Genomic DNA, 16,478 nt, shown 5'->3' with positions numbered 1-16,478 from the left:
CCCCACAAATATCACATATATTCTTGCAAGATAATGTACAAAAATGACATCATTTTTTTCTTAGAACAATATTCCATGTTATAGGTATAAGATAATGTATTTAATCATTCTTCTGATGATGGAAAGAAGAATATTTCTAGTTTTCTGCTACTAAAATAATGCTAAAATAACTATATCTTCATACATATAACTTTATACTGTGGTGCTTTTATTTCTTTAGGATTTTATTTATTTAATATTCTGGGTCTGAGAGTATGTGTACTTTAAATTTTAACATACATTGCTGGGTTGCTTTCCACAAAGGTTTTACAAATTTATATTCCCAAAGGCAATATTAATATAGTTGAGTTTTTACCTTGTTAGCTTTCACTTAGAAAAAGTCTTTCATAGTAAAAACACAGGAAGACCCCATAAATTTGGATTGATTTATGAGTCTATATATCAAGGCAGTATAAAAATGTTTAAATTAAAAAGCAGTCAAAATAAAGAGACACTGAAAAGATATAGTTTGACTGTCTTCATATCTTTAATATATTAAAAAGTGCATAAGTAAAAATGCAAACATCCAAAAAATGAAAGAAGACATGAATTAAATAAATCATAAAGAAAAATAAAAGTGACCAATAAATACATTTTAAAATATCCAATATCACTAGTAGCCAATAAATGCATTTGAAAATAGCTAACATCTCACCACTTTTTAAAAACACAAGTTTAAAATGAGAATTTTTATTTTTGGCTGATAAAGTCTTTAAAGTTTTCAATACAGTAATACCCAGAACCATTTATCATATTTTTTGCTAGAAAACACTTGGCAAAAGTACCATCTTTAGAAACTTCTAAAGAAATAATCATATTCTTTTTTTTAAAGAGAGAGAGAGAGAGAGAGAGAGAGAGAGAGAGAGAGAGAGAGTGTTTTAATATTATTATTTTTTTTTAGTTTTCGGTGGACACAACATCTTTTTTTTATTTTTATGTGGTGCTGAGGATCGAATCCAATGTCCTGCGCATGCCAGGCGATTGCGCTACCACTTGAGCCATATCCCCAGCCCCAGGAAATAATAATATTCTTAAAAATACATCTACATATGGGTGGTCCATGATAAATTATTTGTCACAACAATAAAATCCAAAATAACTTAATTGTTCCACAACAGAATGATGGAATAAATTATGGTTTATGTGTGAGACAGAAAACTATGTAGGCATTAACAATCTTGTTTTTGACAACAAACTAAAAAAAAGTGTTAAAGAGAAAAATATGTAGGCTACAAAAATCTACTTACAATATAATCTCAATTTTGTTATTAAAAGACATAAAATCTTTCTATACACTAAACACATTATTTTATAATTTAAAAGATAAAATTTTAGAAAGGGTTCTTTCCATATTATTTTTTTTGACTATTTCTAAAGGTGACACTTCTCAGAGGAAGATACACAATCTATCAACAAACATGAAAAAACGTTCAACATCTCTAATAATCAGAGAAATGCAAATTAAAACAACTCTAGGATTTCATTTCACTCTAGTCAGAAGAGTAGTTATCAAGAAAACATGCAAAAATTAGTGTTGGCGAAAATGTAGAGGAAAAGGCACATTCATACATTGCTGGTAGGACTGCAATTGGTACAGCCAATCTGGAAAACAGTATGGAGATTCCTCAGAAAACTTAGAATGGAATCACCATTTTGACACAGCTATCCCACTCCTCGGTCTATTCCCAAAGGACTTAAAAACAGCATACTATTGGGACAAAGCCACATCAATGTTTATAGCACCACAATTCACAACAGCTAAACTGTAGAACCAAACTAGATGCCCTTCAATAGATGAATGGATCAAGAAACTGTGGTATATATACACAATGGAATATTACTCAGCAGTAAAAGAGAATAAAATTATGGCATTTGCAGGTAAATGCATGGAGTTAGAGAATACCATGCTAATCGAAGTAAGCCAATCCCCCAAACCAAAGGTCGATTGTTTACTTTGATAAGTGGACACTAATCCATAATGGGGACAGGGGGATGGGTTGAGTGGAGGAAGTTTGGATTGGCCAAAGGGGAAGGGGCATGGGAATAGAAAAGATGGTAGAATGAGATGATCATCATTACCCTAGGTACATGTATGATTGCACGAATGGTGTGATCCTACTCTGTGTACAACCAGAAATAAAAAATTGTGCTACATTTGTGTACAATGAATCAAAGAACATTCTGCTGTCATGTATAATTGATTAGAACAAATAAATTTTTAAAAAAGTTATTTGTGTGATTATATTTAATATCATTTGTCATTTATGGGAGACTATCAAAGTGCCATTGAAGAAATTCATGTGAAACTTTATTATATTTAGGTTAAGCACATTAAAAAGAGGTTCAGGTCCTATATTCTTTGACAAATCCTAAACTTACTAGTATATATTGATATATTTTTAAAAATATCTTTAAATTTCTATATTTAAGTGGAAAATATGGATTCATTCAAAGATAAATTCAAGCCAGGAGTGGTTGTAATCCTAGGTACTTGGGAGGGTGAGGCAGGAGAATCAGAAGTTTGAGGCGAGCCTCAGGAACTTAATGAGGGTGTAAGCAACTTAATGAGACCCTGTCTCAAAATAAAAAATATAAAGGGCTGGGGGTGTTGTTCAGTAGTTGAGTGCCCCTAAGTTCAATCCCTGGTACCAAAAAGACAGGCAGTAGGAGCAATCTCTTTGATATTAATTTTATCTTTCCCCAAAAGGATGAAATATTTAAGCCTAAAACTTACCTCAAAGGTATGGTCTAGTCTGTACACTGACACTGAATTTACTGCACTGACTATCTCCAGTACGCCACTGAAATTATTCAAGTCTTGAAAAACTTGCAGAATTTCTATAATTCTACTTAGTACTGCCACCCGTTCTTCAAAATTTTCTGCTTCCACAATGCATCTAATAACAACAACAAAAAAAATCCATGGCTTAGAAAAGTTTCTCCACCTAACTTAAGAAATAAGAAACTTCTTTAGAGCCAGAATTCAAGCTTAAATAGGATTTATTATGATGATGATTAAGAAGCAATAATAAAGAATAAACAAAACTTACTTTTCAAACCACAGGGTGAGGTTTCTGGTATGGCGAATCATTTTTAATAAATTTTGAGAATTTATCTCTTTATCTTCTTTGGTCCACACACTCCCTACAAGTTCAGAAGGCTGGACTTTCCTAGAAATAAATTTTAAAAAATCAGTACAACCTAATCTATCTATAAAGGATTAGTATCAAGATTATTTAAAGATCTGCTAAACTTAATTTAAAAACAGATAATGACAAACATGAAAAAATATTTTCTCTCAGGAAAAAAAAACTGCAATAAAATTCCATTTTATTATTGCCAAAGCCACAAAACCTTAATAATATCAAATTGGTAAGAAATGATAAAATAATCTCCAACTCCAATATGCAAGTAAAAATTGATACAATCACTTTGTAAAACAATTCAGCAGGATCTTCCATTACTAAAGATATACATACTAGCTGACCCAACAATTCTATTGCTAAGTACATTCCTATGTAAACACTTACAGAAAGTTACAAGAACTCATTCACAAGACTGTTCACTGAAGCACTATTTACAGAAGGTAAAACGCCAAACAATCTACCAGTTCACCAATAAGAGACTGAATAAACTGTGGAATACTCATAGAATGGCTAAAATAAGTGAACTAGAACTATATTCATGGACTTTAACAGATATCAAAAAGAATATAAGTAAAAACATGATGCAGAATAAGTATGTTTAAAATGTACAAGCCAATACTAAATATTATTTAGGAAAATGTGTGTGTGTATATAGAGAGAGAGACAAACAGAGTAAGCATCAAATTCTGGGTAGTTTTTTTTATTGTTGGTTGGTAGTTGTTATTTCTTGCGGGGAAAGGAGAGCAATGAATTAGGGAGAATTATAGAATTTCAATTTCATTTGTAATGTTTTTGTTATACATGAGCACTCATTACATGGCTGCTTATCATTAGGATAACTTCTCTAGATATTTATATTTCAAATGAGGGCTCCTGGATACAGAAAAGATTTTAATGGAATGATAGTGGCAGGGGCTTACTGTTGAATAGTTGTTACTATTGTAGTGCATTAGTCTTCCTACCATTCCTCTTGTGAAGGATTGCTCATCCTTAATCTAGGTCTATATAGCAACATGTTAGAAGACTTACCTACAGGACATACTGTGATTAAAACTGCTATGAGCTTCCCTCCAAACCCAGGAAAATAGATGAGATATTTTTAAGCTGTCATGATATGTAGCAAAATGTTTAAAAAATAGGTAAGAGGTATGCTCAAGGTTTTTGAAAATAGACCAAGAAATAACAATTACCTACCTGTAGAGATAATATTCCAAAAGTGTTAGCTAGCAATTTCTATTGGGTGAAGTGTCATAAGATCAAATGTTTCAAACTGCCCTGGTTTACTGATATGCCATTCAATTGGTGGAGGTGGACTTTCAAAGGTAATATTATGGCTTATTCCATTTGCCTGAGCTTGCTTCTTCCTCTTGATGATCTTAGCAATTGACTCTACCCATTTCTTCATAGCTTTCCCTAGAAAAAACACATAATTAGAATGTCTTTTACTTGACAGACATAACTGTAGATCTTCATATAATTTTTAACGTTCACTTAACTTCAACAATTATCATCTTATGGCAAATTTTTGCTTCATCTAACCCAAATCATGCCATTTCTTCACTCTGTTGTTTGTTTTTTGGTACTAAGAACTGAACCCATGGATGTTTTCTCACTGCACTACATCTCCAGTCCTTTTTTGTTTTTCATTTTCAGACAGGGTCTTGCTAAGTTGTTGAGGATCTCACTAAATTGTTAAGGCTAGTCTTGAACTTGTGATTCTCCTGTCTCAGTCTCCTGAGTTGCTGGTATTATAGGCATACACCATTATACCCAGCTCTAGTTATTCTTTAAACAAATTCAAAAATAATATCATTTTGTCTATATTTAAGTCTTTTTAAAATAATCATTAGGTCATTATGACATATAAAAAATGAATTATTTTTTTCTTTTTTAAAATTTGTTTTTAGTTATACATAACAGAATATATTTTGACATACTAGATGGAATATAACTTCCCATTCTTGTGGTTGTACATGAGGTGGAGTTACACTGGTCATGTATTCATTCATATATGAACATAAGAAAGTTATGTCTGATTCATTCAACTTTGTTTCCTATTCCCATCTCCACTCCCTCTCCTTCATTCCCCTTTATCTAATCAAATGAACTTTTATTCTCCATCCCTGTTATTGTGTGTTGGCATCCACATATAAGAGAGAACATTTGGCCTTTGATTTTTTGGCTTATTTCACTTAGCATAATGATCTCCAGTTCCATCCATTTACTGGCAAATGCCATACTTTCATTCTTCTTTATGGCTGAGTAATACTCCATTGTGTATATACACCACATTTTCTTTATCCATTCATCTTTTGAAGGGCACCTAGGTCGGTTCCATAGCTTAGCTATTTTGAATTGAGCTGCTAAATTTCTTTGTCAAAAAGTGAGATCTTAAAATCTTCAAATACTTGGTTAATATTCAAATTTCTATCTCTTAAATATTTTTCTTATAGTTAATTTGTTTTAAAAGGACATAAATAACATTTACTTAATTATATTTAGTCCATATGTCCTAAGTTTCCTTAGGACTACAGGTTCTCCCTTTATGTCTCATTTTTGCTTGCAATTTATTTGTTGAAGAAATGGAATTGCTTGTATTGTGGTGATTCTCAAGTCTGTCTTGCCAACTGTACCCCTGTGGTATCATCTGCCATGTTTCTCTATCCCCCCTATTTTCTGAAAACCAGAGACATAGAGATTGATGTTTTTGTTTGTTTTAGTATTGGGGACTGAACCCAGGAGCACTTAACCACTGAACTTCATCCCCAGCTCTTCTCTTTTTATATTTTATTTTGAGACAGGGTCTTCTTAAGTTACTTGGAGACTTGCCAAGTTACTGAGGCTGATTTTTGATCCTCCTGCTTCAACCTCCCAAGGTGCTGGAATTATAGGCTTGTGCCACTGTGCCCAGCAAGATCAATGTTTTTACATGAATACTTGCCAAGAATACTTTAATAGGATTCTTAGCCAATATCTTATACTGTTAGATAAAACACAAATGTTCTTAATTTAACATATGTTTGATGACACATATTATAGCCTGGAATTTTATCACATAGGCTATGTTTGAAACTTCAAGTTGGAAATTCCTATCTTTTAGACACAAAAATGTATTCCTCTGGGGGCTGGGGTTGTGGCTCAGAGGTAGCACGTGCAAGGGCCTTGGTTTGATCCTCAGCATCGCAGGTGCTGGATTTGATCTTAGCACCACATAAATGTAAAATAAAGATATATGTCCACCTAAAACTAAAAAAACAATATTTTTAAAAAATGTATTCCTCTGGAATATGTTTCTAAGAGAGGAAATATTATTTTAAAAAGCTGATAATCATCTAAAATTAAAGTACCAGATTAAGGAGAATAAAAAAGCATAAAATTGCTGGGTGTGGTGATGCACACCTATAATCCCAGTGGCTGGGGAGGCTGAGGCAGGAGGATCATGAGTTCAAAGTCAAGCCTCAGCAACTTAGCAAGACCCTAAGCAACTCAGCGAGACCCTGTTTCTAAATAAAATATAAACAAAGGGCTGGGAATTAGGCTCAGTAGTCAAGTGCCCTGCCCCTGAGTTTAATCCCCAGTACCAAAACAACAACAACAAAAAGCATAAAATTATATATATATATATTATTTATTTAATGGAAACAAATGGCAAACTTGAGGGGACATAAAATTAAATAGCTTTAATTTATTAAAAAGGACTTTTGACATTTTTAAAAGCAATATTCTCCTTAAAAACTTAAAAGGGGGGGCTAGGATTGTGGCTCAGTGGTAGAGCGCTCGCCTAGCACCGGCGGGACCCAGGTTCGATCCTCAGCACCACATAGAAATAAAGGCGTTGTGTTGTGTTCATTTACACCTAAAAAATAAATTAAAAAAAAAACTTAAAAGGGGGTTAAGAGTATAACTCAATGGTATAGCACTTGCCTAGCACGTGCAAGGGCCTTGGTTTGATCCTCAGCATCACAGACAAATAAAAATATGAGAAGACAAGGTTCTAAGACTTTATATGGTTCTAAATATATGTGAGCTTACTGGAGTTTATAAAGATCATTCCAAATGTTATTTCAGCTTTTTAAAAATGGAAAGCAATTTACATTCTTAGTCATACAATTTTGAATATAAGCTCAAATGCAACATAAGAGCCAATCAAAACTTTAAATAATATACATCTTACACTTGAAATGAAGGATTCCAGTCTTTTAAGCAATTCCACATCTCTTTCAAAGTCATAAAAATGGTGTTCAACCCAATGGTGAAATACATTTAAAATCCTGGTAAAATAAAAGAATCACATTTTAGTGAAATCTTCAATTATACATTTTTTACTTCTATACTTCTTCATTATACTTCTTTCATTTTTCTAATGCCATGGCGATAGTTTTATATGCAACAATCAATATAATACTTAGAGTCTCCATTTTTATTGAATACCTTAAGTGCTTCAATAAGAAAAAGAAAATCAATCTCCAAACTGTACATTATTTTTAAATTATACTTTAGCCAGGAGTGGTGGCTAACACCTGTAATCCCAGCTACTTGGGAGACCGAGGCAGGAGGATTGCAAGTTCAAAGCCAGACTGGGCAACTTAGTGAGACCCTATCTCAAAATAAAAAATAAAGAGCTGAGGATGTAGCTCAGTGGCAAAGTGCCCCTGGGTTCAATCCCCAGTACTGCAAAAAAATAAAAATAAACATAAAAGTTATACTTTAAAATATGTATTTGTATAAAGATTATGGTTTCTGTGCTTAATCACCAATTAATGTTAAGGAAAAGTGTCTTTTATTTATTCATATATAGAAAATACATGCTCTATAATAGAAAAGCTATTTTAAGTTTTTAAATTGAAAAAGTATTTTAAGCTGTAAATTTTTAATGTATTTTTCATATAAAATGGAAAATTAACTAAGATTTATTGTATTTGGTTCTAAATTCAAGTGCTAGCCTAGTGTCGTTGCACATGTCTATAATCCTAGTGACTTGGGAGACTACAGGAGGAAGACTGAACTTCAAGGCTAGACTAAGCAATTTAGCAAGGCCCTAAGCAACTGAGTGAGACCCTGTCTCAAAATAATAAATAAATAAATAAATAAATAAATAGGACTGGGTATGTAGCTCATTGGTAAAGCACCCCTCTGTTCAATTCCCAGTACCCCCCCCAAATAAATAAATAAATAAATAAATTCAAATGCTATCATCAAATTTCCCTGTAACCTACAAATATGCCTATAACCTTATTTCATTTTAAAAGACAAAAATATTTTTGTCAAGAGAGTGATTTTGTTTTGCATATCACAAAAATGATTACTCCTGATCTTGCAAGTATTTAATTATCTATACAAATATAAAATGCTCTCTACCAGAGACATCCTAATAATATTACTTTTCTTCCTTACTTAAACAAATGGCCATTTGCAGGTTAGATTTTTATTTCCCTACCACAGACAACTATATTTCTCTCAGACTATGCAAGTACATTTAATTACCAGTCTTCATCATGCTATTTATATTAAAACAACGTTAAGTCATTATGGTCTGGTAAGTTCAGGAGCTTAGAAAATATATCAAAAGATCATAAATTGTTAGCTTCTAATTTCCACTTATATCAGTTCAAACAGTTCTGCTTATATTTTCTTTCTAGTTTCTATAGTATTGATGTAATTTTAAAATTACGATCAGATAAAAGAAAAAAGTCTAATCAGACTTCATCAAACTTAAAAACTTCATCTCATCAAAGTATCATTAAGAAAACTAACAGGCAAACCACAATCTGGGAGAAAATATTTACAAAACCTTTTTCTGACAAAGGACTATATCCAGTCCTACTCGATACAACTTAGTAATAAAAAGATAACTCAACAAATGATAGACATGAGTCAAACCTATTCTTCAAAGATGAAGAATGACTAGCCAATAAGAGACAGTAAAATGTTCTCAACATCATTAGTCAATAGGGAAGAACAAATTAAAACCACAATGAGATACCACTATACACCCAACAGTATGGCTAAGGTATGAAGAATAACATCACTAAACAATGGTGAAGATATGCAGCAATGGAATGCTCATATATTGCTGGTGAGAATGTTCAGAAGAAGTTTTGACAGTTTCTTTTTAAAAGAAAACACACATCTACATTATGTCCTAGCTATTCTACTCTGAGTTATTTACCCAAGTGGGAAAAAAAGAAATACACACACCCACCCACACCCACATTCACAATAAGACTTCTAAGATAAAGTTCATAGCAAATTTACTCATAATCAAAGACTGGAAAAAATGCCCAGGTATCCTTCAATGGGAAAAAATACATGAACTGTGGTGTATTCATATAAGGAAATAACTATCTTAGTAATAAAATTTAAAAAAACATTGATTCAAGCAACATGGATGAACCTCAAAAGCATGTTGAGTCAGGCATGAAAGTTATAGAATCCATACCTTTCTTTCCCATACTAGTCAGAGTCACACCCACAACAGGAATGAAGTAATTCAGACTTGGGGATGGCACCAAAAGATCTCAGAAATTATTATCTTCTAAATTAACAAGTGAATTACAACTCCTGAACAGAGAACAAGGAATGTAGCCTTTGAATGGTTCTTTAAAAACCCTTGTTCCCCCTGATTAGCAGAATCAAAGCCTCTGGGACTGGAGTCCCCTGTGTTTCCTTTTTGCTAGCAAAGCAATAAAACTTCTCTCTCCTTTTCCTCAAAACAAAACCAAAAAAGTGTAAAAATCAATTTATACAAAATTCTAAGACAAGTAAAAGAGTCAATAGCAGGATAAATCAGAATACTGCCTTTGGGCAGTAGCAACAAAAATTGACTAGAAGGAGCACAAGGGAACTTTCTGGGTTGTGTTCTATCATTCTGTATCTTGAAAGGAGTTTGAATTACAAAGACATTAAAATTTAACCAAAGTACACTTAAAATGTGTGTATTTCATGTTATGAACATTTTAGAACAAATGAATAATAAATACTGAAATGTTATTGATATATAAGTTGAAGCATTTAAGAAATAGTGTATTTTGAAACACATTCAAGAGATTAGGTGATTAATGAACTGAGTGAAAAATGAAAAATAAAAATATGTGATAAAAGCAAGTAAAATAAAATGTTAACAGTTGATCTGGTGGATTTATCATTGTTCACTATGAAATTCTCTCAATTTTTCTCTTTTTTAAAATGTCAGAATAAATTGCTAAATAAAATATATTAGCTTACATTTTACTAAAATTCCTTCAATGCTCACAGAAAAAGTTTAACAAACTGGCTTGAATTTCAAAGCCATCTTCAACTCTACCCCAATATAGTTAATCTCCTCTATTACAACTTACAATACAATGTCTTCATTCCTCTAAGTTCAATTTCCTTACCTATTTCCTCTGCACACCATTCTCAATCCTGTCTTTTAACCTTTGTTCATACTACTTCTAGGTACCCTCCATACCTTCAATCACCTTTCTGCATATCTAAATTCTACACATCCCTTCGGGACAATCTCAGATTTTACCTCTTCTAAGATGTCTTCCCTAACTACTGGAGTCTAATCTTAGCTATTCCTGAAGTTTTATAGGGGTATATTTTTGTGAGCCATTGAACTATTCAAAGTAGTATAATGTATAACTATTTCATGTATATTTTTACCCCAATAAAATCATAATATTATGGAACCATATCATGACAGTCTATTATTTTTGTATTCACCATAAGTCGACAAGTATACAACTGAGAACATGCTTAGATATAAACATTTAAAGAATTCACATGACTGAGATCTAAGATCTTATTTCCTGTCTGCCCTATAATAGGGACCTCATAAATGTATGCCTCATTTGAGTAGATTAGTGCAAATGCATTACAGTTACTTGAGAAAAATTATTCTTCTTTCTTGCTAATGTAATGGGTAAAAAATCTCATTTTCTTATACAAAGAATGACATGTTAAAAGTTTTGGCTAAAAGACATATAGCTAGGAACACCAATATTCCTCTAAAATTGAATTTATTTATGGTAATTATCCTGGAAAATAATAAATCCAGCTCAAAGCTATAATTTATTAGTTAACAGTAATCAAGGAAACAATATTTAGAAAAAATATTTAGATCATATATAGTTAATATGATAACTCAATATCCAATGATAAGGGGTAGATAATACTTTAGTTTTCATTTGGATTATAAGAAGGTTAAAGGAGCTTCCAGTTTTTAATGCTTAGTGAAACAAAAACACAATGGCTCAATAGGTCATATATGGTCCCATCCTGTCACTCCCTTTACATGACCCAAGTTCAAATTACTTAATCATACTAAGTTTTCCATTTCTTCATATACAAAGTTAGAATAATCATTGTGTTGCACCATAAAAAAATTGTGTTTTGAGGATGAGATTAAAAAAAGATAAAGCACTTAGGGTAATATCTAGCACAGAAAGTACCTAACTGGCAACTCTATAATTAAATCTATTATAGAAATTACTGCAATGATTCCTTAGGTAACTTTACATAGGATAAAGAGTAGAAAAAGCAGTAGAACTTCCATAAATATTAAAAATTATAAAAAAAACAAACAAGGACCAAGTACCATTACAAAGGGACATAAGGGAAATAAAGTGGAAAGCTGACAGTAAGCAAGCTTATATATGTAAGTTTTACTTATAATAACACACATTTATTTTGATCTGTAAATATATCACATGTCAGAGAGAGCTGATGTAAATAACATGGTATACTTATATAAATTTCTTCAGGATATTTATTTAAAATAGCTTCACAGTGAAAGAAATTTGGAAATTTAACTGTCATAAAATTAACAATAATATTTATATTTAATTAAGAGCTAAGAATTTTGTGTTAACTATATACTGAAAATGGCACATAAGAAATGTAATATTCAGGTCAAACCTAAGTTGTACTGGTTGGACGTATTCCTTTCGGAATCTTTTAAGGTCTGCACTGATTGCCTGCTCACCTTTCTCTATTGCCAATTTGTCTGCTTCAGTGAGTTCTGGCTCTGGAATTTCAAATCTAAGAAGAAAACCAAAAGTACAGGAATTTGTTCATAAATAAATGAAAGATATTTTAAATACAACAACAAAAAAATTGACCAAAGAATCCCCTTTCCTATCACTTTGTAGAAAGTGCAATTACTGTTAAGCCTTCCCTGCAGTACTCCATACTACACAAGTACAAAAATTGCCTTCAGCTATATGATCCTAAGATTTTATATCAAATCTTTATAAAAAGTTTTTTATGATTAGCATTAATCAACCAACAAAGGGTTCATGGAAAAGATCCAAGAAAAGATCCAAGAAAAGAATCCACAGGAATATAACTTCTTTAAAGATCATAAAGAGCTGGGAGATTTAGTGTATGCCTGTAATCTCAACTACTAGGGAGTTGAGGCAGGAGGACTGCAAGTTCAAAGTCAAACTCAACAATTCAGTGAGACTGTCTCAAATAAAATAAAAGAGACTGAGCATGTAGCTCAGTGGTAGAGCTCTAGCTAGCTTCTGCGAGTCCCTGTATTCAATCCCCAGTACCATAATGTGAAAGAAAGGACTTATCTAACCATCTATCCTTAATATTTATATCATAAAATGAAAGCGGACTAATCAATTTCCTTAAATACGTGAGTATGAAATTCAAAAAGGAAGCCCAAGATGAACTTTTAAATTAAGAACATAACCTAAGTGGGTAAGGTAAAAAATCAAAATTAAAAAACCAAAAACCTTGACTAACCAGAGGAAATATAGCTATAATGTAAGTTAGGAAATATAGCTATAATGTAAGTCTAGCAAATATACTTTCCTTATTTTGGACACAGAAATAGAACAATAGATTTTCAGAACATATTATACTAAGTCTTGTAAGTTTAATTTCATAGAACAAAATGGAAATAGGGGTCAAGACAAAATTTTAGTTAAGTTTATAAACGTAAAACAAAAATCATTTTGTAGTTCAGATTATATATGTACATATTCATATACATGTGTGTATATACATATACATATTTGTGTATGTATATATGTATTTTAGTACATTTTGTTTTTTGAAATTGGATCTCATTATGTTGCACAGGCTGTCTGAAATGATCCTTCTGCCTCAGTCTCCCAAGTACCAGAATTATAGACCCATTCCATGACATCCAGCCAGGTTCTTCTTTTTAAACTACAAAGCATTTAAAGTATCACTAAGTAAAAACATTCAGTTAAAAAATTTTTTTTTCAATTCAAAAAATGTTTAAATATTAATAAAGGAATTGTTTTTTAGGCTTAATAATAATACATGATTTATTTAAAATAAAAATTTTTAACTTTCAGAGATACACATAGAAGTATTTACAGACGAAATATGTTTTCTGAGATCTACTTCAAAATAATCCTGGGGGTAGAATATTTAAATCTGTAGGGAAGCAGATAAAACATGTATTGATAATTATTGAAGTTAGATAATGGATAAATGGGTTCATTATATTTTCTGTCTACTCTTGCACATGTTTGAAATTTTCCATAACAAATTTGTTTTAAAATCAAAAAGTGGAAAATTTCCTTAAATAACAGAACAAATTTTACTATATTGTTGGTTTTTTTTCCTCTCTAAATTGGGTCTTTAAGGGGCTGGGATTGTGGCTCAGCAGTAGAGCGCTCGCCTAGCACATGTGAGGTGCTAGGTTCCATCCTCAACAACACGTAAAAATAAATACATAAAATAAAGGTATTGTGTCCAACTACAACTAAAAAATATTTTCAAAAACTGTATTAAATTGGGTATTTAAGATTACCTCTTGGAATATTGCTAATAGCCGAAAAGAACTATGTTACAAACAGCAAACACTACTTAAAAAGTATGGTAATACATCTAATGTAATGCCAAATAAATTATGTCAACACCTACCTGAGTAGGTACCAGCTACTAGGCACTTTGCAAGGTACAGAACAGTTAATTTTTTTATAAAATATTAATGCAAGTAAAATATACATTTTTCTCACTGTTCAATCAGTAAGCTTAGCAATTCCTGGTTTACAAAACGAACGATATGTAGTAAGAAAAGTATGAACAAAATTGGGATCTGAAAAAGTAGAGCATAAACATATTTCATGTTCAATTTTTTAGTTTAATTAATTCAAAATAGCATATTTCCCTTCCTTTTTAGTTTGGTTCTTCCTGCCAACTGTGGTATTTTCTTGATAAATAAGGATTGTTTTCAAATTTTTAAAATTTGCATTAATATGCAAATTTTATGAGCACTTATTTAATAACTAATCAAGTTAACAATATTTAATTAGCTATTTATCCCTTTTGATTCTGCAGTATTTTAATATTCTGGAGGCAATTTATTTTTTTTTTCCTGAGATCTTCTAAATAATTCTGGGAGTAGGTATTTAAATCTGTAATGAAACAGATGAAACATGAGTTGAAAATTATTAAAGTTGGATGATGGATAAATGGGTTTATACATTATCTTTGAACACCATTTAAAAGCTTTTGGGAATTAGGCCCTAGGTAAGTACTCACAATGAGTTTCACATACCTGCATACATATGATATGTTAACCTTTCAATTAATTTCACCACAGTTCCTCCTTTAATAATGGGGATTCCACTTCTACTTTGCAAGTTGTCTTCAAAAACAATGTTTTCCTCAGAGTCTTTTACCACAAAACGATACACATCTGGACTTGGTAATCTCAGTGGCTGATCATTTTCTTCTTTCAATAAAACAGAATCTAGCATTCTATCTAGAGTACTACGATAATGAAGAGAAATAATGGTTGCCATCCAATTATTTTTCTCTTCTGCAGAATTAGCAGCAAATATTATGCTGTCTTTGGATACTAATTCAAAAGCATGTCTGCACTCACAAGTATCTTCCTTATCACAGATTTGTACTTTCCTCATGACAAACTTTTCTTTTAATCTATATTCTGCACTACTATAACCTGGAAGCGGGGTCTGGCCATGATTAGGTTTACAGCTGATCATTAAGCCATCAAAGAGAAAAATATGTCATTCATGTTTAGCACCAGTTCTTGTCAATTATAAATTCATTGCAGCACTGTCCAATATCTTTGCCTTCCCATCCATCTATGTTTTTCTGAATTTCTTTCGTTTTTTTGATGGCCAGGTGCTTGCTTCTTAATTGATGATTATAAAAAGGGCAAACAGGATCCCTAATAAAGAAAATGAATATAAGATTATTCAATGATTACACAGTTCTAATTCCTAATTTCTTCAAGTGAGAACTATCTCAAATCAAGTGACAAAAATATTAAGTTGGAGTGAGGGTGTAATCCAGTGGTAAAGCACACAGTTATTAGAATACATCAAATTATGGGTTAAATCCCCAGACTTTCAAAAGAAAAAATTAAACATCCAAATACTAAATTTTATATACAACATTTACTTTTTTTCATTACTGTGAAAGTGAAGTACTACAGACTATATTTCAAAATTCCTAATGCCATAAGTACTAAAATTACAAAAGAATCCTAAATTCTTATACTGATTATACAATTTTTTTTAGATTCATTAAGTGTATCTTAACATATGATCTTCTTTCTTTTGTAAAAATTCAAGGTTGGGTTTGGCAGTCCCTGGCTGTTGCTTTTGCATCTCCCCTTTATTCCCTACAGCAGCCACAGGGCTGCTTCCTAAATGCCATACAAACAGCCTCACTCCTTTGCTCCAGACCCTCCAATACCTTCTATCCACCCAGAACAGAGCCCAGAGCCCTCATCATGTCCTACAGACCATGGGGTGGGAGCTGAGCAGGAAACAGGGTGCCCAGGCTCCCGGACTTGTTTTCCTGGGGCTGTCAACAGAGCGGGGATCCAGACCTCGTCTTCTGGTGCTGCCCTGGTGGTGGGTGAGGTTCTGTCCTCAGGCACTGTCGGCAGAGTTTACCCTCCCATCTCAGCAGAACAGAAAGCTGGAAGCCTGGAACCTGGTCTCCTTCCTTGTTCATTCAGTGACCACCTAGCTGGAGGACTGGCCGAATGTCTTGCACAGACCAATGAGTGTTAAGTGTGCCTCCTTCCTGCACAGCAAGCCTAGGGCCTCACCAGGCACAGAGCTACGCAGGGCCGGCTCTGCAGAGCATTTGTTTAGTAGGCAGGTGAGGCTTGGTGGGAGGGGACGTTCCCTTCCGCTCTCTTTCCCAAGTTGAGTTGGCATCTGAAAGACGTGCTTCCACATTAAAAGAAGGAGAGAGAAGGCCATCGTGGTGGTTACCCCAGCATCGATGTCCATACCTGCTGTGTCCGGCTGGTGGCAGGTTCTTAAAGTGGTCCGTGGA

At 32.6% G+C, this 16,478-nt stretch overlaps 1 pseudogene; it reads right to left on the bottom strand.

The window, feature by feature from the left end:
• The window catches only part of LOC144372747 (son of sevenless homolog 2-like), a 40,355-nt pseudogene extending 24,559 nt beyond the window's left edge, over positions 1-15,796 (bottom strand).
• Between the last annotated feature and the right edge of the window lie 682 nt (positions 15,797-16,478).

The sequence above is a fragment of the Ictidomys tridecemlineatus genome, unplaced genomic scaffold, assembly GCF_052094955.1.
Source record: "Ictidomys tridecemlineatus isolate mIctTri1 unplaced genomic scaffold, mIctTri1.hap1 Scaffold_155, whole genome shotgun sequence".
NCBI classification, from domain to species: Eukaryota; Metazoa; Chordata; class Mammalia; order Rodentia; family Sciuridae; genus Ictidomys; species Ictidomys tridecemlineatus.
The sequence above is the reverse complement of the archived record's forward strand: the minus strand, read 5'-3'. Positions and strand labels throughout refer to the sequence as shown.